The 25212-nt window shown below is 37.3% G+C and overlaps 1 pseudogene; it reads right to left on the bottom strand.

Annotated features, from left to right (window-relative positions):
* Positions 1-22732: 22732 nt before the first annotated feature.
* LOC112441364 (small nuclear ribonucleoprotein G-like) lies at positions 22733-24538 on the bottom strand (annotated as a pseudogene).
* Between the last annotated feature and the right edge of the window lie 674 nt (positions 24539-25212).

Genomic DNA, 25212 nt, shown 5'->3' on the forward strand with positions numbered 1-25212 from the left:
TACTAGAAATGTGAACCTGGATATTCCACCGTGTCTGAAATGCAGTTTCTAAATCTCAGTTCTCTCACCCTCCCTCCCTTTCCTCCTAAATTTTATTCTTAGTAAATTACACCTATTTCTCCGGTTTTAATTTCCTTTCCTCTCTTTTCCCCTCCACTGCAATAAGCTCTCTGGCACTGAAACTTGAACTGATGTGATCACCAATGAGCTCCCTATTGACAAGTCAATCATATCTTATTAAACTTCTCTGGGTATTGACAATTCTATGCTTCTTGAAGCTGTTTCCTTCCTGGTCTTTCTTGTTGTGATCCACTTTTGGTTTTCTTGCTATGTTTCTGACATGACCTTTTCATTTTCCTTTGTTTATTTTTCTTATATGGCCTGCCCTTTCACATTGGTTTGCCTAGAACTGTGATAACAGCTCTTTCTTATTCTACAGTCTCTGGGCAATTTCATCTAATCTGTGGTTTTTATAATATGTTTAGCAAATGTTTCTTGAGCATCTACCAAATATCAGTGCCTAGAACCAAACCTAACATATACTGGTGGTGTCTTTTTTTTAATAAATGCATGCATCAATGAATATTCCAGGCATTATTTGTGGCAGATGCTGGAGATACATATGTCAATGAGATTGGGTTTCTTCCTACCCTCAAGCCAGCCACAGTGGCTTCACATCTGTTACTCCAAATTATGTGGAGTCACATCTGTTACTCCAAATTATGGCTTACTCCTGAGCTCCAGACCCACATATTCAACTACTTTTTTGTATTCTCATCATCTTGTCCTCCATGTACCTCAAGTTTAACATGTTCAATGTTGTACTTCCTTACTCTTATATTCGTTCATGTTATTTTACCTGACAGCATCATCTGTCTGATGGCCCAAGCCAGAAACCTGAGGCTCTAACTAATCACCAACAGCTATCTACACAATCCTCTTAATATCGGTCATTCCTTTTTCTCCACCCCCTTTGTTATTGTTTTAAGACCCTTTTTCATTATCTCTTGCTTGAATTATTACAAATGCCAGCCTGGAAGTAACTACTTTAAATTCTTTCAGTTAATTCTTTGGGTATCAAGCTCTATATCTAAATAACACATTTATTTGCTACTTTCTGACTTTTTCTGATTTAGGCTTTATTTATTGATTTGCCACTTTTAAAGATAAAAATTTAGCCCTGTTTTTATCTTCCCCATATTTACTGTACAAAGGAATTCCTTCTAAGCACTCAGTCTAGCAATATAATTATACTTTTATTTTTATTAGATCGATAGTCAGTGTCTACACTGTTATGACAATGAAAATGCTAATAACCAACTGAGCTGTAGTTAGTACCTATTATTGTATTTCCTTTTCTGTACATTTTTTTCCCTGAAGATAATTTTTATGATTGTTTTGATTCCTTAGTTGTCTACTAAATTGAACAATATGAAATTTATAGTTTTATAGGACAAAATTATTGAAAATTGGCATTATGTGGTTCAAACTGGCATGTTCTTTTTATTAATTAACACTGAATTCTCTCCTAGTTACCCACATATCTCAATATTTTTAGATGAAGCATTCTATCACTTTCAATTTATTGATACCTTCTAATGAATCAAGTGTTTTTTTTGATTTTCATCTTCCTTAAGAAGACTCCTGGAGCCTTCTGACTTGCTCCAATCTGAGCTGGTTGCCAGCAGGGACACAGCTGTCATCCTGGGGTTCTTTCTTATGTGTTAGATTCCTAGAGATCTGTTTCTTATATCCTATGGCTTCTTATTTTTCAATTTATTCCCTCATTTTGAAGAATCACATTTTCTGATAGCTTCCTGAGAAAGAGTGAACTAAAGGTAAAGTTTTGAGAACTTGCCTATTTAAAACATCTTTATTCATCCTTCACAATTTGTGGCATGGTATATCATTCTATGTTAAAAGTAATTTTCTTTAGAATTTTGAAGGCACTGCCACAATGTCTTTTAGCTCTGAGTTTGCCAAGAGGTCCAAAGCCATTCTGTTTCTTGATTCTTGCTTTCTGATCAGATATTTTCCTCCAGAACCTTTTCTTTTTCTTAGTATTCTAAAATGTGATGATGTTATGTCATGGTGGATGTCCAATAAGCGTCCCGTTGGACTGAGTACTCCGTGAATACTTTCAATCTTACTGGCCTGGCTTGGGTCATATGCCTACTCCCAAACAGATTGTGGTAAACAGGAGAATGCTGTACTCTGGCCAGTTCTAGGTAATTTGTCCATCCCTGGAACTGGTAATTGGGTGGAGGTACATGGACTGACAATACAAGAAGGGAAATTCAGGGTGCTGTTATGAAAAGAAACACAAAAGATTGAGGAGACAAACCTAGAGGCATCCACTGTATAATGTAAACAAACTCTCTGTTTATGTGTAGCTTGATGGAAACCTGATTTGTAATCAGGTTGCTGAGTTTTGAATGACTGAATTTGCTGTTGTTCAAATGGTCTAAATGACATTCAGTGATTCACAGTCACCATTCCAAGCATGCAATTTATAATAAAGAGAGAAGTAGTATCTTATATTTTATGGAAAGCTTGATTAACTTTCATTCTTTTTTAGAAAATATGTGAAAATGTCTGATTAAATGGATTCTATAGATGCAACCATAAATATATTTATTTCTCAAAAGCCTGAAAATATGTGCCCATTTATGTAGTGCTAGTTGATGAAGTAGCCAGGAGCCAAATCATTTGTGCGAAAGAAATGGGACCATGTTCCCAGAATAGACAAGTAGCATGTTTACCACTGTCTCTTGCTATTCCCTGTCCTGGTAAGGCCCTGGTACAATGGCAGGTTTGAAGCTCTGGATCTGATTGAGTCACCCAGTGCATCTTAGAATAAAATTGCCTCTAGGGCTTTTATGGTTTTAGGTTTTACATTTAAGTCTTTAATCCATCTTGAGTTAATTTTTGTTTAAGGTGTAAGGAAGGGGTCCAGTTTCAGTTTTCTGCATATGGTTGGCCAGTTTTCCTGCACCATTAATTAAATAGGGAACCCTTTCCCCATTGCTTGTTTTTGTCAGGTTTGTCGAAGATCAGATGGTTGTAGAAAACCTAGGCGATGCCATTCAGGACATAGGCATGGGCAAAGACTTCATGACTAAAACACCATAAGCAATTGCAACAAAAGCCAAAATTGACAAATGAGATCCAATTAAACTAAAGAACTTCTGTACAGCAAAAGAAACTATCATCAGGGTGAACAGGCAACCTACAGAATGGGAGAAAAGTTTTGCACTCTATCCATTTGACAAAGGTCTAATATCCAGAATCTACAAGGAACTTAAACAAATTTACAAGAAAAAAGCAAACAACCCCATCAAAAAATGGGCAAAGGATATGAACAGACATTTCTCAAAAGAAGACATTTATGTGGCCAACAAACATGAAAAAAAAGGTCATCATCACTGGTCATTAGACAATGTAAATCAAAACAACAATGAGATACCATCTCGTGCCAGTTAGAATGGCGATCATTAAAAAGTCAGGAAACAACAGGTGCTGGAGAGGATGTGGAGAAATAGGAACACTTTTACACTGTTGGTGGGAGTGTAAATTAGTTCAACCATTGTGGAAGTCAGTGTGGCAATTCCTCAGGGATCTAGAACTAGAAATACCATTTGACCCAGCAATCTCATTACTCGGTGTATACCCAAAGGATTATAAATCATCTTACAATAAAGACACAGGAACACATATGTTTATTGCAGCACTATTCACAATAGAAAAGACTTGGAACCAACCCAAATGTCCATCAGTGATAGATTGGATAAAGAAAATGTGGCACATATACACCATGGAATACTATGTAACCATAAAAAGAATGAGTTTGTGTCCTTTGCAGGGACATGGATGAAGCTGGAAACCATCATTCTCAGCAAACTAACACAGGAACAGAAAACCAAACACCACATGTTCTCACTTATAAGTGGGAGTTCAATAATGAGGACACATGGACACAGGGCAGGGAACATCAAACACTGGGGCCTGTTGGGGGGTGGGGGTTAAGAGGAGGGAGAGCATTAGGACAAATACCTAATGCATGCAGGGGTTAAAACCTAGATGACGGGTTGATGGGTGCAGCAAACCACCATGGCACACGTATACCTATGTAACAAACCTGCACATTCTGCACATGTATGGCAGAACTTAAAGTATAATAATAATAATAATAATAATAATAATAAATAATAATAGAATTACCTCTCCATCTCAACAGGGAATGAAACTCATATTTGAAAGATACAGGACATGTTCTGAGAATAATAAACTTCACAGCCCATCAATAATCTTTATTAGAAAGACTGAGGTAAAAATAATTACTAAGTTTGCACATAAATCCTCCATGAATACAAAGAAACTACATGATAAGGATTTATTACCTCTATTCTACAGGCACATGTAGTTTTGCTTAGATAGTATAGAAGTCAAAGAGGAAAGAAAGCCTGCTGATTATAACTATAAAAAGCATTTATTAAAACTTTCTGTAGACAGACACTTATGATATGGTTCAGCTGTGTCCCCACCTAAAACTCACCTTGAATTGTAATAATCCCCACATGTCAAGGGTGGGTCCAGGTGGAGATAATTAAATCATGGGGGCAGTTTCCCCCATACTGTTCTCGTTGTGGTGAAAAAGTCTCATGCGATCCGATGGTTTTATAAATGGGAGTTCCACTGCACAAGCTCTCTTGCCTGCTGCCTTGTAAGATGTGACTTTGCTCATCATTTGCCTTCTGCCATGATTGTGAGGCCTCCCCAGCCATGTGGAACTGTGAGTCAATTAAATCGCTTTTCTTTATAAATTACCCAGTCTCAGGTATGTCTTTATTAGCGGTGTGAGAACAAACTAATACAACTTAAAACAACAGTAAACATGTATAAATGACATAAATTAGTAAACATTAAGGGTAAGCAAAAATAAAGTGTTTTTCCTGTAGGGTTGCCAGCCGTAACATAGGACACCCCCATTCAATGTAAATTTCAGACAAAAATAAACTTTTTAGTGTAAATATTTCTCAAGTATTTCATGGGACATACTTATACTAAAAAGACTTGTTATTTATCTGAAATTCCAATTTAAGTAGATGCACTGTATTTTTATATGCTGTATCTGGCAATTCAGGTATCATATCATAGTGATTTAATTTCATATAGAAACACAAGGAAGATTATCAGAAGTTTTATGTTTGTGGAAGTTGAGACTGGAAGGAATTTGCTACAAAATTTCCAATAGGTTAGGCAATATTTCCATTAAATGAATCCAATTCAATCTGAGCAACATTTATAAAGTATCTCCTACCCACAGATAAATACCTGAGTGCTAGATATACAGAGATGAATAAGCTGTTTCCTCAGGATTCCTGGAGCTGAAGTGAAGATGATTTCAGGCTGAGGGAGCAGGTGGTCCAGAAATTGTATGACAAGGAGGAAGCAGGAATGTGATCATCAAGCAAATGGAGAGTTGAACAAATATGACAGTGAGGGAAGAGTTGGGTGGATAAAATGATGTAACATGTGATGAGCAGGGAGACATATTGCTTTATGAATGCATAGCAGCAGATATTAGGAATGTTCTCCTGAAGAACTCTGAGTTGTTTTACCCGTGGTTTTCAGGCCTGCATCTGGAAAATAACCCCCTACATATTTGTTATATAGCATTAAGCTTGATACTGTACCCTAACTTGAGAGTTTACTTAGACTATTGTCATAGTCTAAAAACCCTTTGCCTAAATTATCAATTTTGGAGTTTCAATATGTTTGCAATCTGACCCCAGTAATAATGGACAATATTTATAGAAGTACTGTTCTGAACCCTATACATGAATTAAAATATTTATTTTTCACAATTCTATGAGGTGAGTTCAGCTATTATCTCCATTTTAAAGTGGAGGCTAGTCAGGTGTGATAAAACCAAGTGCCTGTCAGACTACATAGATAGAATAAATGAGGGGCAACAGCTTGTCGTTTCTGCTTTAAATGTATTTTATTTTATTGTATTTTATAAGCTAAAAAGAGTAATTTTAAAAATCAAAACAAAAAAATCATTGAGTAAAACTTATTACATAGTACCAGACCCAAATAAGCATACATCTAGACCAAGGGACTAAATTGTAGCAGTATATGACTAATATGTTAAATGTAAAAACTGAGTAGCTGTTACTCAAAGAAAACAATTGTTCCTTTCCTATGAAGTAGTGTTTCTCAATCTTTTTGATCAGTTTACCTTAAGAAATTAATTTTATGTCACATTTAGTTATTCTTACAAATGTATGTGTGTTTATAGATATAAATATTTGCATGAAATAATACAAGCCTTTACTACCTATGGTGCACTCTGATACTTTTTATTCTATTCTATTTCATGTTGTTTACAACATGCTAAGTTGATTTCACAGCCCACTAATGGGTCATGTCCAAGTTAAAAATCTTTGCTATAGAAAACAATTTTTTTGCTGTAGAAAACAACTTTTTCTCCGTAAGAGAAAATGATCATTGGCTCAAGATCATAAATGCATTATAACCCTTAGCATTCTGAGTGATGTAAAGTGTAAAATCTATCAAGTACTGCATATCCAGTTCCTACTATGAAAACTCTGGCAGTAAAAGAAACAGCAACATTTAAATACAATCTATTTCTTTCCTTTGCTGATTAAACTTGCCTCCTTCAGGAGATTAGGGCAGGACAACTCCTTTTAGTAACTCATTGAGGGCAGGAGGAGAATATAGTTTTTTAAATTCTCCCATAATGCCCAGCTCAAGGTAGTGGCTCAATTAAAATTTGCTGCTTTGATTAAACCAATATACTATGGCTATCAAAATATGGGTTATTGGTTACCAACTCTGGCTGATTATTGGAATTTTCTGGAAAACCTAAAAAAATACAGAACCTTATTCAGAAAAATTATAATTTTATTTATCCTTTGATCCAGCAATCCTACTTCTAGGAATCAACTCTGGGGACTGGTTGAATAAACTATGATATTGCCGAATTTTAAATTATTATGCAGTTATTAAAAAATGAGGAAGATCTCCATGATATATGGCTCAGTAAAAAAAAAAATCAAGGTGCATATGTTCTGTTTACTTTTGCACAAAGAAACACAGGAAGTATAACAAGGAACTAAAAAAAGAAAAGGTTATCTATGGGGTGATTTTTGAAATGGGGTGAAGGGGAAAGGGAATTATGTGAGATTTAGAAATCAGGCCGGGCACAGTGGCTCAGGCTTGTAATCCCAGCACCTTGGGAGGCCAAGGTGGGCAGATTGCCTAAGCTCAAGAGTTTGAGACCACCCTGGGCAACATGGTGAAACCCTGTCTCTACTAAAATATAAAAAATCAGCTGTGTGTAGTGGTGGGCTCCTGTAGTCCCATCTACTCTGCAGGTCGAGGCAGGAGAATCGCTTGAACCCAGAAGGTAGAAGTTGCAGTAAGTCAAGATCATGCCACTACACTCCAGCCTGGGCGACAGAGGGAGACTCTGTCTCCAAAAAAAAAAAAAAAAAAAAAAGTAATCAATGTATGCCTTTTTATGTAGTTTTGGTTTTGAATCATGTAAATATTTTACATATTAAATAACACAAGATTAATTTCAAACCAAGAATCTCTAAAACTGAAAAGATAAACAAATAAGTCTTGCTATATGTCAAATTGCAAACATAACCACACAGAGAGAAAAAAATATATTTCCAGTGAATGTAATACTCTGTGCATCCTATTGAGATATAATGAAATATAATCTAAAGAGTAAAAAAACTTAAGAAACAAAGAAAAGGCCGGGCATGGAGGCTCACGCCTGTAATCCCAGCACTTTGGGAGGCCGAGGCGGGTGGATCACCTGAGGTTGGGGGTTTGAGACCAGCCTGACCAACATGGAGAAACCCCATCTCTACTAAAAATACAAAATTAGCCGGGCGTGGTGGTGCATGCCTGTAATCCCAGCTACTCAGGAGACAGAGGCAGGAGAATCGCTTGAACCTGGGAGTTGGAGGTGGCGGTGAGCTGAGATCACGCTGTTGCACTCCAGCCTGGGTAACAAGAGTGAAACTCTGTCTCAAAACAAACAAAAAAGGAAACAAAGAAGAAAAACCTCAAGCATCTCTCTGATTTTTATTGTTAGTATACCATTGCTATTATAATTTTTAAACCATTATTGCATATTTTTGGGAAAAATACATAAATATTTAAGGAGACAAGATTTTCAGTGTAAGAAAAGGATAATGTAAGTATGAAATCAAATAACTTACAAAAAATCATATAATGTTGAGTTTGAATTGGAAATATCTCTGAAGGAACTAGGTTCCCTTAAAGAAATGGCTAATTCAAAGTCTGAGGCAGTTAGGTAAAAATAGAGCCTGCAGTGCCATGGGCCAGAAAGCAAGGAAGTCTTCAAACAAAGGAACTAGCTGGAAGCAGCTTCCATTGACCAAATTTGGAACAAATTAAGCATCTGTAAAGAATAACTAAATGATTATAAAACATTGAATAAATAAAAATCCATGAGTTCTGAGGAGAGAGAGAGAGAGAGAAAGAGAGAGGGAAAGAGAGGGAGGGAGGGAGAGAGAGGCGGAGGGGGGAGAGAGAGAGAGAGAGAGAGAGAAACTCATTTGCTACAAGTGGAGGAGACATTTATATCAGCATCTTATTCTGGAAATAGGTAAGAAATTATTTACCATGTCATTTTTTTAAAGAACTGTTGAAACCAGTTAATATGTGAAACCTCTTTTTTTCACAAAAGAATGTCAGCTTTTTAATATTGAAGAAATAATAGAATTAGAAAAATCATCATTTTGGAACCTCCAGTGAAATATTGATTCAGGCAAAAAAGCCGAAATCATTAGGTGAGAAGCTGATGGGGAGGAGGATACTCACATAGTGTGTCCAAGCATCACCTCACATTACCTGTTAATTGCAAAGGGGGAAAAAACCTTGCCTTTACAGTGGAGATACTGATCACTTAACATACTGATCAAACCTAGTGTTACTGACAGACAAGTTGAAACTATGTGACTCCCGGTGTGATTATTCGATTATAGCATCAGTGTGAAGTATCTGTGAAGTATCCCCAAAATGCTTAATCTAAATCTAATCAAGCTCTTAGATCCAATTCCCAGTTTACAGGAAAAAGAAGGATAAAAAGGAACCAGCTAAATGACACTAGGAGGAAACTGTTTAAATTGCCAAAAAGCAGCTTTTTTTTTGTACGTAGCTAGCAAAGAGTTTAATCAATGAAGCCTGAAGGATCTTTTAGCTTTGAAGGTAGACACACGGGTGTTGCTTCCCTCAGCTTTTACCGTGAGCCTTATTCTTTCATAAAGAATATGCTGCTGCTGCTGCTGCTGCTACTGTTGCTGCCGCTGCTGCTACTGCTGGTCTGGGCATTATGTCCAACTGTAAAGGAATATTCTTATACAGAAAAGCAATTCCAATTTCAACATAAAAAAGCAATTTAAACTTGAGAAACATTGAGCTGCACCTAGAACTGATGTCTTTCTTTTCTAAATAGAAGAAGAAATTGTTCTTGTCTAAATACGGGCATTTTGATTGCTTGATTCCACTGATCCCTATTAGCTGCTTGCTACATTACATTCTAAATGGATGTGCACTTGCCTTCTTTGTCATGAAAGTAATTTAATCTCTAACATTGATTTTTTAAAATGTTCTTTGGACTTCTAACTGGATCACTTCTCATTGATGCTGTTACATTGCTATGGCATTTTGAACTTAGCAAATGACATTAAAAATCACCTTTCTTAAATTACATTTGAGCTTAGGCAAAATAGCAGAGAAGTACATGCTTTGTTCCTTTCCTACAAAATGAAGAGAGCTTAAACTAAGGGCTCTCTTTGGTTTGGAGGAGAGAAAGTCAGGGAGATGGCAGAGCAGCTGTGTCTTGTTTTTGAGAGAGGAGAAAATTCAGGCTCATACTTTTAGAGCTGCCAGGCAGCAAAGCTTCTGCGCAAAACTGCCCTGTTTTTGCCACTGGCAACTCCACCCTTGTTGTTCCCAGAAACACCCTCCAGTTTCCCTTCCTTTAAACTATCATTTTCCTCTCCCACTAGTTAGCAGAATCATTACTGTTAAATAATAACCAAGTAGATTTTCTTACACGGTTTGAAGAAACCAATTAATTTTATAGTCTTGCTACATTCATGTTAAATCTTAGGTAGCATTTCTATATTTTATATGTGGGTAGAAGAACTAGGCTAAAGGTAGAGAAACATGTTTACTTTACTGCATATGTGAATAGAGCACCTTATAGTCTTAACAAGAATTCACCGTTTTGGTCTAAGCTGGTAGTTCTCAGTGTGTAGTTCCTGGATTTACAGCATCAGCATCATCTGGGGACTAGTTAAATGTGCAAATTTTTGGGCATCAACCAACTTTCTGAATCAGAAACTTGTGTTGGAGACCAGAAATTTGTTTTAAAAACCCTCTAGGTGATTTCTTTTGCACACTAACATTTTGGAACTACCTCTATGCCATGAGATTCCCTATATTCCTTTATTAAGCCAGCAAACATGTTTAAGCGTGTTCTTCATATTATGATGCATAAAAAATATAAAAATCTCTATCCTTAGAGTGGTAATATGGTATGTAGGGAGAACAGAGTTTACACAAAAAGCCATAACAGGCACTTCTGGTAATCTGTTTTTGCTACTTCTGGGTTTTCCTAGGTTAGGGTCTGTACATAAGAGTGGATGAACCATACTAACCAATGGTGAGGAGGCAAAATTAACATATGTATTTGTAGAAAAGAACAGCTCCGGATGCGGTTGAAGACACCAAGTTTCAGACTCTGAGGATATAAAAAGAAGATTTTTTTCTATTTTATATTGAGAAAGAATGGCTAATCAAGAGCATTGAAAAATGGTGGGAGAGAAGATAGGCGAGCTAGGATAATCTAGCTTGAAAGGAAAATTAAATTATACACTGTCTACGTAAACAGCATTATCTTAGCCTGTTGACTCAGCTGGTTAGAGTTCTAAGTCACAGATTCAATTCCCTACTGAGAATGGATGAACTATTTTCATTCTCTGACTACAATTTACATCCCGCTTCACAATCCAAGACATCAAATACAGATGGAATGAGGGATGGGTGAAGGATTGTGGATCATTACACATTCATCCCTCTTTGGGGGTGAATGACTGAAAGCTACTGAAGGTGGGCGGTAGCACCATCTTTGTAGGAGATAGTAGATAATAAATGGTAAATTTCTCAAATTCTTTCCCAAAGCTTTCATTGGTGTGAAGATTTTTTTTCTTTTTTGAGGTAAATTTACCTTTTTTAAGAAAGAACATAATTTCTCAAGGAAAGTTCATAAGGTATAATTTGTATGACTGTGATAATTTTTATGTTATATAACTAGTAAAATGTTTCATTTGGCAAAAATATTTATATCAGCATATAAGCATGTGGCTCTCCTATGCACATTAAATAAATCTTAATGATATTAAAAATTAGAGGTTAATCTCTTGCATACTTATAAGGAGACAAAAATTAAATGCTTCACTCTTAAATATAGTAGGCTGAATCCACTAACATTAGCTATGGATGCCTCAAAGTTTCCATGCAAAATCTTGTTCCTAACTAAGCCGTAGGGAATCTCCTCAAGGTAAAACTTGAGCATAATATCTGTTCTCAGCAGATTGTTTTACACAGTTTTTGAGTGCCAAGTTATCATAAAAGATGAACGTAGAGTGGAATACTCATATGCCCAGTTTTTCCCTATGTGTAATGTTTGAATAAATAGGAAAAGTTTATAGTGGATGTAATGATAGTACTGAATGCCAGTGAAAAAAGAGAAAGTTTTCTTTATATTTCCCCAACATTTAACACCAGGAAACCTTCCTACATGCTTCAAGTGAAAACCCAAAAGATTGCTTTTTTTAAAAAAATCACTTTTAAAGAAATGAAAGGATATCTATACACACATAAATGCATTCATAAATTAATAGCTGGGTACGTCGATCTTGGGCTGTATTCATGGAAATATGCCATGCTTTGTATATGAGCATAATGCCATTTGTTAGCTATCATTAAGTCTGTTTTTCTAATACAGGGATAAATAACTGTATGGAAATTTGAACTTACAAAAATATATTTTTAAAAGGCAGTTGATAATACATTGATTATTTAAACTTGATTTTCTAGTATAAAAACAACCAATAAAAAGGATTTTGTTTTCTTTTTGTTTAAGGGGTCATACAGCACTTCAAATGTTCATTTTAAAAGCATTAAGCAAAATACTTTGGTTAAAATATCAATATTCTCCATAACATAGTAGGGGAAAATAAAATTTTAATTAAACAATTCACCAGATAATTAAATTATACTCTCTATGGAAACCAGGGATTAAAACCTGAAATGTCTTTAGGAGTCAGGCAGGTAATATAAATGGTGAAGCAGGCTGTGTGTTGCATGGAGACAATTCTTGAACTGAAGAGTTTACATTTAGCCTAGAGGAAGTAGCAGGACTCAGCTCAGTCCATATAGTTATACAAGCACAATGTTTTTAGATCTTTTGATTGTCAAAAGAAACTCCAAATCTTTTGAGACAGTCACGCTCTCTCTCCCAGGCTGGAATGTAGTGGTGCAATCTCTGCTCACTGCAACCTGCTCACTGCTCCCAGGTTCAAGCAATTCTCCTGCCTCAGCCACCTCAGTAGCCGGGACTACAGGTGCCCGCCACTATACCCGGCTCATTTTTGTATTTTTAGTAGAGACAGGTTTTCACCATATTGGCCAAGCTGGTCTCGAACTCCTGACCTCAAATGATCTGCCTGCCTGAGCCTCCCAAAGTGTTGAGATTACAGGCATGAGCCACCACGCCTGGCCCAAATCTAGATCTTTTAAAAATACAACCTTTAAATTATTTAATTCTGGGAATTAAGTAATTTTTTAAAAACATTGTATTTTTCAAACAAAATATACCTGCTAGATATGATTTGCTCAGTGATCTATCAGTTTGTGACCCTTCATTTTAACCCCAAATTGCAGTATTCTCATCTGTCTTTCTCTGGCATATAAAATGCTGATTGCCAAATGTAGATAATCTCAAGCTATTGTAAAATGTAAGTGAGGAAATAACCAGGCTGGGTGTTACACATGTGGGGAGGATCGCTTGAGCCCAGGAATTCAAGGCCAGCCTGGGCAGCATAATGAGACCCCTTTTCTATAAAAAGAAGAGAGGAAAAGACTGACTATCATTGAATACTTGTTAAATATTTATTTGGAAAATTAATACAATATGCATTTTGGGGGAAGTTAAGGCCTCACCAGTATCAGCATGCACACCCATTGGCACATGAACTTGTTTCCACGGAATGAGTAAAATAGGAATGTTAATTTTATTGATCCAACACCACTGACTCATTGGGGAAAAAAAAGCCAGAGAGAGAGAGCTCTTTCTCTCTCTCTGTCTCTCTCTCATATACATACACACACACACACACACACACACACACACGTGCGCACTGTGTAACATCAGTAGGAGTCACTGTACAATAGCATATCTGAAAGGCCAAGGTCCATATCTTTACAGATTAAGCTCTAATATATCTTCAACTTCATGCTGGGTGTCTAGTAAAGTATGTGTAAACATTAAGTAAAGTTTTCAGGACTTATTAGAGCATACTGTTTGAAAGTGACAGAGGTCTTGCTTTATAATTCTTATCGTCATTGAACTTCTAACACATGCAGACACAATATGGATCATTAACAGAAATGGTCAGTTCTTGCTGTGAATGAATGAGCCTGTTTTTATGAACTAAAGAGATGCATGTTAAGAAAAAGATAAGGAATAGTGGGGTTTTATTGTATTGATGGTTTAGAATTATCATCTCAGGTGCATATTAAATGTGTTAGAGGATGTGCCTTTTTAAAGTAAGCGTTTAAATTTTAAGTATAACATACATATGGAAAAGTGCATACATCATTAAACAGATTAATAAAGTTTTACAAGATAAACACATTTTGTATTTACTTTAGAGAAAGTAAACACAAAATAATACACAAGGCTGTGTATTATTTTCAAAGAACCAAGCTTGAAATTTTTTGAAATGACTTCATAATGCATTTTGCATATTTGGTTATTTCTGAAATATACCTCTCAAAACAACATTACCTCTAACTTGTGCAGTTTTATTTCTTCCCCCCACCCTTTTTTTTTGTTCTTGATGACCCTTTGGTTAAACTTTGGATCATTTATTTCTGTAAAGCATTCATCTCCTAGAGTCTTTTCATCACACAACACCAAGGCTGTATCTTGAGCAAATTCCCCTTCCTTGCCTTCCTTCTTTCCTTCCTTCCTTCCTTCGTTCCTTCATTCCTTCCTTCCTCCCTCCCTCCCTCCCTTCCCTTCCTCCTTTCCTCCTTTCCTCCCTGTCTCCCTTTCTCTCTTTCTTTTTTTCTTTCTTTCTTTCTCTTTTTTGAGACAGGGTTTTGCTCTGTTACTCAGGCTGGACTGCAGTGACATGATCATAGGTCACGGCAGCCTGAATCTCCTGGGCTCAAGCGATACTCCCACCTTAGCCCCTCAGGTCGCTGGGACTATAGTTGTGCACCACCATGCCCAGCTAATTAAAAAAAATTTTTTTTTTTGTAGAGACAGAAGTCTCCTCACATTACCAAGACCGGTCTCAAACTCCTGGCCTCAAGCAATCCTCCTGCCTTGGCTTCCCAAAGTGCTGGGGTTACAGGTGTGAGCCACCCCACCCGACCCATTAGTATTGCATCTAAGTTATTCACTGGAGTTACAAGATAAACATTCTCTAATTTGATACTTACTTTTTGAAAAGAAGGACAAAAATATTACTTAGAAAGGGATTTTAGTCACAGTATCTAAAAATGTATAAATAATGCCATTACCTTTTAAAAATGATAAAATTTCTGTATTTTATTTATTTATTTGTAGTTATTTATTTATTCATTTTGAGATTGAGTTTCTCTCTTGTTGGCCAGGCTGGACTGCAATGGCACAATCTTGGCTCAGTGCAACCTCTGCCTCCTGAGCTCAAGCGATTCTCCTGCCTCAGCCTCCTGAGTAGTTAAGACTACAGGTGTGCGCCACCAACCACTATGCCCAGCTAATTTTTTTGTACTTTTAGTAGAGACAGGGTTTCACCATTTGGCCAGGCTAGTCTCAAACTCCTGATCTCAGGTGATCTGCCCTCCTCAGCCTCCCAAAGTGCTGGGATTATAGGTGTGAGCCACCACGCCCAGCCTAAATTTATGTATTTTCAAGTTAACTTTCTTGCAAAGAAGAGGAAGAAGGCAGCACATTCAGAAAAATTTATTATTAAAATTAAAGCCTATCATTAGATTCATCTGAGCAATTTTACTATAAAGCATATACCTATAAACATATTATGTAATATCTCCTGTTTGAATAAAGCCGGTCTCCTGTTTGAATAATCAGGTCACATATCACAATCAAAACAATGATAAACATATGTTGTAACCTAGTAACATGATTTAAAATTTCACTATCTTACATAATCAAAGTATCATTTAAGTAGGTGAGCCAAAATGATTACATGTACCTAAGACTATTAATCAAAAAATTCAGAAGAAAGTTTATTGTCTGCTTATGATAAGAATGCTACTTTCTCTACTTGGAGTTTCTGACTGATTACTTACATGAAGTTAGACTATGATGGTAGTGTTTTAAATTGACACCCAAAGATTCTCTGGCTCTTCTTCAGAGTGATGGTGCAAAGTAGGCTATCAATAATTATAATTGAGGGAGACAGCCCAAACTTGGAATGTTTTCTTTGATCTTCATGGATAATAATATACATATTACAGAACCACAGGCCATTGCATCAGTAAATTACTAATGAAAGTGTATCCGCTGGTCGCGGTGGCTCAGGCTGGGTGCTGTGGCTCACACCTGTAATCTCAGCACTTTGGGAGGCCGAGGTGGGTGGATCACCTGAGGTCAGGAGTTCGAGACCGGCCTGGCCAACATGGTGAAACCCCATCTCTAACAAATATACAAAAATTAGCATGGTGGTGGGTGCCTGTAATCCCAGCTACTCGGGAGGCTGAGGCAAAAGAATCACTTGAACTGGGCAGGCAGAGGTTGCAGTGAGCTGAGATCATGCCATTGAACTCCAGCCTGGGTGACAAGAGTGAGACTCTGTCTCAAAAAAAAAAAAAAAAAAAAAAAAGAAAGTGTATCATGTACTCTCACTAAAAGATTCCAGTAAAGTAGAATTTTCTCTGTTTTATTCAAATTTATTTGTATAATTCATCCTGATTTATCTATATAATTTATTCTTATTCTTTTTTTTTGAGACAGGGTCTCACTCTTGTCACCCATGGCTGGAGTACAGTGGCACAATCTTGGCTCACTGCAACCTCTGCCTCCCAGGCTCAAGCGATCTTCCTGCCCCAGCCTCCTGAGCAGCTGGGACCACAGGCATGCACCACCACACCAGGCTAATTTAATTTATTCTAATTTGTGAAATTCTGAATTTATTTCTAATTCAGATCTACTGTACTGTAAGTACCTAGACAAAATTCTTCATGGAATGCTCCCAGAGCAAGGCACTCATAATGATGTTTTGTGTATGGTTATATGACTAGCAGAGAGTTGAACGTATTTATGTGTATAAACACTGGATGATTTGGTCCACTCAATAGACGTTGTGTTAGGTACTAAGGATTCAAAGATGAATTTTCACCTTTGAGAAAGTCAGTAATAGTTAGTGGGACAGACACATAAACCCATAATTGCAATATGATATTGCAAATGTAAAGTAGGAAGCAGGCACAGAATGCTGTAGAAACACAGAAGAATTATGTGCACTATGGTTTTCATGAGTGTGCATCTCCAAGTAGGGAATCCAGTTTGGAGAAAATTTAAGTACAAAAGATAATGAGGGCCTGAATCAGGGCAACAGTCTGAGGGAAGGGGATGGAGTTGAGCAATACATAGGAGGTTTAAGAGGCAGGATTTAATGATTGATAAGATGAAAGGAGAAATACAGATAGAAAGAGAAAGAGATGATGAACAGAGAGAGAAAGAGGTGATGAACAGGCTTAGATGAAGGTGCTATTAATTGAGATTGGCAAGACAAGAGAAAAACCAGGTTTGGAGGAAATGTGGAATTGATTGGGGCAAGGAGCTGAAGTTGGGGTACTTGTGGCATATCTTTGTACATATGTCAAACACACAGTTTAAGAGTCTGAAGCTTAATTAAAGATAAAGTGCTAGTACTGGAGGAGATATTGAAGACCTAGGATAGTAAAAGAATAATAAATGGGTCTTCATGGTGACACTCTGAACCTTATCGTTATCCTGATCGTTCTTCATCTAGCATCTTAAATACTCTTACATCCCCTAATTCCTCTCTGAATGCTACCACATCCTCGACTTCACTAAAACCAACCATGTTCTTATTCAAGGAAGCATTTGCGAGCTTAATATCAAATCAGCCTTGAGGCTGGTGTCACTTTAACATTATCTGAGATATTGCCCCTTTTCTTAGTGTTAGCAACAGTTCTTAATCCTCTTGGCTCATGACTGTATCATACTTCCCAGTCCATACTCCAAGTTGTTCAGCATTGCCTTACTCCCATAAATGCTCCCAGGGACTGGAACCATATCTAGACCTCATGTCTGGTTCCTTGCTGCAAGACTGCCTGACTCAGGGTGGCACCCTCGTGCCTGGGTCTGCTGCTTCTTTGTAGTGAACTTTTATTGTTTATGGATCCCAACGTTCACTCACACTCCTTCTAGGAAAGAACTTCAACAGATTTCCAAGTGGTGAATTTCTCCCTTCCCCCATGGCACAGTTGGTTACTGTAAAGCTGACACCAAGCCACTCTGCAAGAGTCTTCAGACAGTTAGTACTTTACATTAGCTTAACTCCAGTGATTCCTTTCCCTCAATTCGTGTGTGTGGACGATTTCCCACTTTTTCTGCTGGATGTGACTGAGAAAGCATTTAGCCCTGGGAGGTGCTGGTGATCTGAGAATGAAGTCATTCAAAGGAAAAAATGAAGAGACTATGTCCTGATAATAATATCTGGACCCTCCTTTGAGCTGCTTCTAACCCCAGATCTAAACCTGGGCTACTCAGTTATGTTATTTTTAGCATAAAAGAATTTGTGTTGGATTTTATTATCCTTCAACTGAAAAAAATCAATTTTCTTTTCCTTTGTTCCTTCCTTCCTTCCTTCCTGTTTTCTTCCATCTTTCTTTCTCTTTCTCTCTCTTTCCCTCTTCCTTCCTTTCTCTCTCTCTCTTCTTTCCTTTCTATTTCTCTTTCTCTCTTTTTCTTTTTCTTTCTTTCTTTCTCTTTCTTTCTTTCATTCTTTTTCTTTCTTTCTTTCTTCCTCCCTCTCTCTCTCTGTTTCTTCTTTTTTTTTTTTCTGATACAAGATCTTGCTCTGTCACCCAGGCTGGAGTGCAGTGGCACAATCACAGCTCACTGCAGCCTTGACCTCCTGGGCTCAAGTGATCCGCCCACCTTAGCCTCCCAAGTACCTGGGACTACAGGTATCAGCCACCACCCCCAGCTAATTGAAAAAAACATTTTTTTCTTTTGTAGATACAGGGTCTCCCTATGTTGTCCAGACTGGTCTCAAGCTCCTGGGCTCAAGTGATCCTCCTGCCTCGGCCTCCCAAAGCATGGAGATTACAGGCATGAGCCACCGTGTCTGGTCTGTTTTGATTTTTAAAAGAAATTTATTGGCTCACATGATTGACAAATAGAGTAGTAAATCCCCAGATATGGTGGCAGCCAGTGTGGAAAACCTGTTCTCTCTAAAGAAGCTGGAAGTAGGAAAAGGAGGGCTGGGTTAGGGTTTGGAGATGGCAACAGCAGGGTCCTGAATGCCTGGACTGGCTGAGAGGGGCTAGGCTGTTTGCTCACAGGATCTTAAACCAGAAGTAACTACTAGAAGCAACATTGCGGGAACTGCCACACTCAGGTCTGGTTCACACTGAGTCACTAGGGTGAAGAAAGGGAGTCTGGATTCAAAGCCAAATAAAATGGAGAAGGGGCACTTGAAGAGAGGAGAGGTTCCGATTAAGTGGTGGTGAGCAATGCTTGGAAATATTCCACCAGCTTAGAGTAGGGAATCTTCTTATTTCATTATTGTGGCTGTGGGCAGAAGAGCACTAAATCACCTAACGGAAAGACAGAAGGGCAGATTCTTGGACTTTTAGTCATCTTATCTTTGGGATTTGATTTGTATCCTGCTTGACACTGCTTACCTCTATATCCAGTCATCACCCGGCTTTTCTTTCTGCTTAGATCCATTCATTTAATCAACAAATATTTGCTGTCTGTTAAGCATTGTGTTAGGTGCTGGAGATGTAGCAGTGAACAAAACAAAATTGCTGCCCTCATAAGCTTATATTCTATATATTCAGAGACAGAGATAAATGAACAAATAGAAATAACCATGGGAATAATGATAAGTACTATGAAGACAAATAGAGCAAGATCTGAATTAGGTCACGCAGAAACCTACGGGACAAGCTTTGCAGGCAGAGAGAAGAGCATGTGCCACAGAAGCATGCTGGATCTGTTTGAAACCTGCAAGGAGGGCAGTGCATGAAAGGGGAGGCTGGCGGGAGAGGAAGTCGCAGGGATAGACAGAGGCCTGAGAATGTAGGAGCTTATGGGCCATAACAAAGACTCTGGATTTAGATGGTACTTGCTACTCTGATCCAGTTCTAAAATGCCAGCTCTTTGTGTTCAAGGTTCAGAGGGTTAAGAAAGAATGAATCAGAGACAGGACTTTGAGAGCTCAGGGAGTGGGTTAAACAGATGAGATAACAATGCTAAGGCTCTGGCCAAACTCACATCCCACAGTACAACCACACCCTGCTTAGATTTCATTTCTATCTTTAAACTGGAGTTTGAGCAGAATGGGAGTGGAGGTTCAAACTGCCTCCTTGTGAGAATTCTCTTCTGATCTCTTTCCACTGCATGCCTGGGCAGGGAAAATGGAAGATCGGCACAAGTGAGTGTGAGATCAGAAGAGAATTATGCAGCTGATACTCTAGTTAAAAGGAATTCCAGCATTCACCCCTACTCCAAAATTATCAGTGGCTATTTCTGCCAAAGCAAAGGTTGACACTATAATGCTATACTGATTTGCTCTTCATTTTAACAGAAAGCATATTTCTATAACTTAAAGATAAAAGTCAAACAGAAGACCCTACATATTGTGATCTCTTAACTTGTCCTGATAAGTTAATCCTTTGGAAAGTATTGAATAATTTACCCTGCTTAGAAAAATATTCACTATTTGCTTTAAATGGTAGGCTTAAGAGTGATTTTTCTTTCTTCCATATTTTCTTTGTTGAATGGTAATTCATTGTATGGCAGAAGAAAGAAACTTTGTTAAAATGAAAAAGACATTTGTAAATATTTTGTACCAAAAACATCTATATTAGAAATGGATGCAAGCGAATGACTATACTCAGGTTTGGGGTTGGCAGAACAGAAGAATAGAATAGAATAGAATAGAATAGAATAGAATAGAATAGAATAGAATAGAATAGAATAGAATAGAACAGAATCAAGTATTTTGAGAACTTAGATATTCTTTTAAATTATCCTGACTTTTTTAACATGAGAAAATTAAGTTTGAAGAAGTTTGACTTAAGTTTGTCTTTCAAACTTTGCATGAAAATTTAGGTAATCTGTTCTATCTGTTAGGTAATCTGTTCTATCTGTTTTAACTTTTAGTTATCCCTGCTATCAAAGGTAGTCATTTTATTGTGATTATATTTTTTGTAGATGCACAAAAATCTGGAGGATGGTATCTCCCATGGGGTTGGTTATAGTATTTTGGCGAAAATTACCTAGTCATTTATTTCATAAATACAGGTCTATATCTATGTCTACATTTACATCTTACCTATATTTTAACTGTAATTCACATAAAGAAATGTATTTAATATTGAGACCTAGCACATACACATACACTTAAAACAAAAGTTTCTTTCTTTTCTTCTTTGTTTTTCAATTCTATTTTATTCTTTTCTGTTTAATTAAACTTCTGGTCCCAATCCACTGAACTGATTTTATAACCCACTTTTGGGTCTCAACTCGCAGTTAGAAAAGAAAGTATGATTTTGAAAAAAAATTCTTTTGGATTGAGAACTAAAATTTAAGCTATTAGCTAATGATGAAATCCATAATGGCTGTAAAGTGAAGGTGGGGATTATTTTGGGATCATAGTCCTAGGCTTTGGTGGTTGCTATCATGGAATAAGTTTATTCTCTACTCCTGGACCTGATGGCCAATGGCCATAAGTTTGACCATAAATATGTCTTTTTTCTTGGTGCCATTGATTAGCTTAACTGGCCTTGCAGTACTAGCAAAAATAGGTCACAAGTTCTTGAACCACTCGCGCTATACTATGAGCCATAAATATTTGCTTATAACTTTATACTTTAGGTTTCATTAGGCAGATAGAGAGGGAAATTGAGAGTAAAGTTCATTACTGAATTTATACATGAGATTCAATCATCAATCCAAAGTTCACTTAGAACTTTCAACGAAACTGTGAAGGCTTTAATCCTGTCCAATACATTGAAGTCCACATAAATCCCATATAAGTTAATTATTTTGAACAGATCTGTAGCTTAAATATCTCAGAACACATACCATCCTTTTTTTACTCTGTATCCCTTAGGCAACAGCAATGTGTTGAAACTCATTGTAGGGGATAGCTTTTGTTCTTGCCAACTGAATATCCATGAAGTCTATCCATGAAGTAACTTTCCTCTTGAGTACCATCCACCTCTTCCCCTTCTCAGTCTTGCAGTGTAAGTCATGAGGGTAGGGACCAATTCTCAGAACTGTTTGCTGGATTTTTGCAATACACCCACCCTCACCCCCCGCTGCCTCCTCCCTGACACCCCCTGTCATTGCATTTGAATCCCAAGGCATCCTCAACCTCACTCCAGCCTTCAGGGCCAATATTGAAAAGAGGCGAGAGTCATCTAAAGAATTCTATGATGCAGCATCATGATTTTTGTTCCTAAATTGGTTTCTGACTTTGTGCCTCAGTTCTAATGATGGGTTATCCACCTTGATAGCTGGGTCCTGTCACTGTATGTAACTTGTCTATTCTCTGAAAACCTGACACTTTGCCTTACTCTTATTTGATACTAGAGATTTAGATTATGACTGCATCAATTGTCTGACTTCGCTGGTACTACTGACCTGATTTACTGGCTCTCTTTACTTTTCTGTAAACTCTTGGGAAACTGGTCTATAGTCACTAGGCATCTCATGATTAAGAGTGTTCCAGGCTAGGTGCAGTGGCTTATGCCTGTAATCCCAGCACTTTGGGAAGTCAAGGTGGGAGAATCGCTTGAGGCCAGGAGTTTGAGACCAGCCTAGGCAACAGCAAGACCCCATCTGTGACTTATTTCCTTGTAAAGACCACCTGAGGAACTACTTTCCTATGCTACCCCAAATTGTTGCAATGTTCCAGATACTGACTATTGCCAACTCACTGGGACATCTCTGTAGCTGAGTTGAATCTGAATGTCTGCCCCACTTCTGTAGATGAGTCTCTTACTAGAGGCCAACCCTTACTCCCTCTTTTTTTCCTGCTGCTGACTGGAACATAGCTGGTAGAGTCTCAAGACATGTAAGACTAACTTTTTATTGTCCTTCCCCATGTCTAACAGGGCATCTTGTTCAGAAAATAGTTGAATAAGCATGGCCATTTGAAAATTAGCATCAGATTTCACTTTGTTTGAGGGGTCAGATTGATTTACAAAATGAAAACTTGTACCTTGATATCTGTTTTAAATGAGAAAAACTTGAGAATAATGAGTCTACTTCTTCAAAATTTATTATGAAATAAAATGTCAAAAGTTCAAGTTCAGAATGATGTATATTTAAATGCAACATCCAACTTGTTTCATTTTGGTGCTAACAACTTTTGAGTATGTTCCATGAAACCTCAAACAGCTTTTGAATTTTGTCTTTAATTTTGCTATTAAACTATTTCATAGAGACTACAAAGAAAGAAGGAAAGGCAGAAAGAGATAAAGGAAAGGAAGGAAAGAAAGAAGGAAGGAAGAATGAATGAAAGAAAGAAGGAAACACAGAGAAAAAAGAAAACAGAAAGAAAAAAAGAAAAGAAACCAATTGGGTTCCTTTATAGTCCCCTGATGGGTCTATTAGTCTCTGGGATCCTAACTCTATTGTAAACACAATATTTGGGAATTTATTTTGAAAGAACTAGAAATTGGGTTTAACTAACATTATTATGTGTCAAGTTTCAGTTGTCAAAAACATTCTGTCCATAGAGAAAAAAAATAGATTGTTTTGCTTCCTAAGGAAATGCATTGAATTTGGAGTATGATGACTGAAAGTACATTGTGTTGGAAAGTTAAATGCAAGTTAACCAAATGCACATGGCATTGAAAATTTCTCTAAATGTTCTTTGTGGATTTGGGTATACAACCTTGGCACCCCCCACCTCTTTTTTTTCTTTCATCTTTTCTTTTTTCTTTCCTTCCTTCCTTTCATTTTTCTTTCTTTTTTTCTTCAGATAAGCTTATCAGCCTTTCATAGGGATGTTTTCTGTGTCTGGGTCCTAAAGTAGCAAAATAGATTTAGCTGTGAGGGAGTCAATGCAGAAGGAAAACAGTAAGATAGTATGCAGAACAAAATACTGCTATAATTGCTTTAAACGCAGCATCACGAGCTATTTGCATTTTTGTCAATTTGCTTAATTAAGCAACAGAATATTAAAAGTAGCTTTCAAGGGCCTCTCTGTCTCAGCCCAAAGGCAGACATGCAAACAAATAATTAGGATATAATGTAATGGCAAATCATAGTGGAATGAGAGACAAATTGTCTCCTGGATAAGTGAGTCATGAAGGCTTCAACAGTATAAATGATGTTTGAACTATGTCTCAAAGGGTGATAAGAATGTGCTGGATGGAGAGGAAAAGAAAGGCATTGTAGGGCAGTGAATAGCTAGAGCAAAGGCACTGAGCTGTGAAACTGCAGGGCATGTTGAGGGAAACAGTGAATGACCTGGTGTGGTTCTAGAAATATACTATGTTGGGAAACATATACTATGTTGGGAAAAGGGTTCTTGGCATGATGTGGCTAGAAAGATAGATTGGAATCAAATGATGAAGAACCTTATATGTAGATCATATGATTTTGGACTTGATCTCAGGGTCCTCTGAAGTTTTTTTTTTTTAAATTCACCGTAAGTTTAATATTAAGAATACACATTTTTTTTTTTGTCATAGTGAAATAGGCCTTTTGGAGAAGGGACATCTTGGAGTAATTGATTTCTCTGCTGAACTCGGCCATTATTTATACTTTTTCTGAGGTTTCTAACATGATAATATTTCCTTCCATTTATCTACCACCATTCCGATATTGTTCCATTGCCCACTAGTTGTGATCTCCACACATTCATCAAAGATTCATAAAGGGATCAGATCACCACAGTATTCCTTTGGCATGTCTGACACAACTTAATTTTAATGACTACTTCTTGTCCATAATTTTTTCTCTCCAGGAGGGAGAGCTTTGCTTGTGCTATCTACTCACCAGGCTCAGAGCTGCCTTGAAATAGAATTTGCAGCCTTCCTCATGTGCCTGTGGTATCATCAAAGGTTTTTAAGCAGAGGAAGCTGCCACTTTCTGGGTCATTACCACCTCTCCCTCATGCTCTCTAGCCCCACCTAAGCAGTATATTACATGAACTTTTTATCTCCCACTACTATTCCTCCCAAACTCTCACAGCTTCCTTAATACCCAGCCAATTGCCAACATCCTCTTTCTTCAAGCAACTGGTGATTATCATTGCTCCCCAGAATGTATTTGATCCTTAGAGCATCCATAGTTTAAAAAAAATCTTACTAACCAGGCAGTTAACATCCTTTTCATGGTCATCCATGGCTTGGTGGCCTTGGACATATGACCTCCATGTCAATTCAAGCAAGTTCTGCACCCCTTTTAGAGATTAGACTAACTTTTAATAAATATTTATTGAATACCCGTTATGTGAGGGATGTCATAGGCATTGAAAGACAATGATGAATAAAACAAATGAGATATCTGCCCTCAGGAGTTTATGGCCTGTAACAGGTGTTGGCAAACTACACCCCGTGGGTCAAATCTGGCCCACCATCTGTTTTTGACTATAAAGTTTTATTGAAACACAGCCATATTCA

This window comes from Pan paniscus, chromosome 10 (assembly GCF_029289425.2).
Source record: "Pan paniscus chromosome 10, NHGRI_mPanPan1-v2.0_pri, whole genome shotgun sequence".
In the NCBI taxonomy this organism is placed as follows: Eukaryota; Metazoa; Chordata; class Mammalia; order Primates; family Hominidae; genus Pan; species Pan paniscus.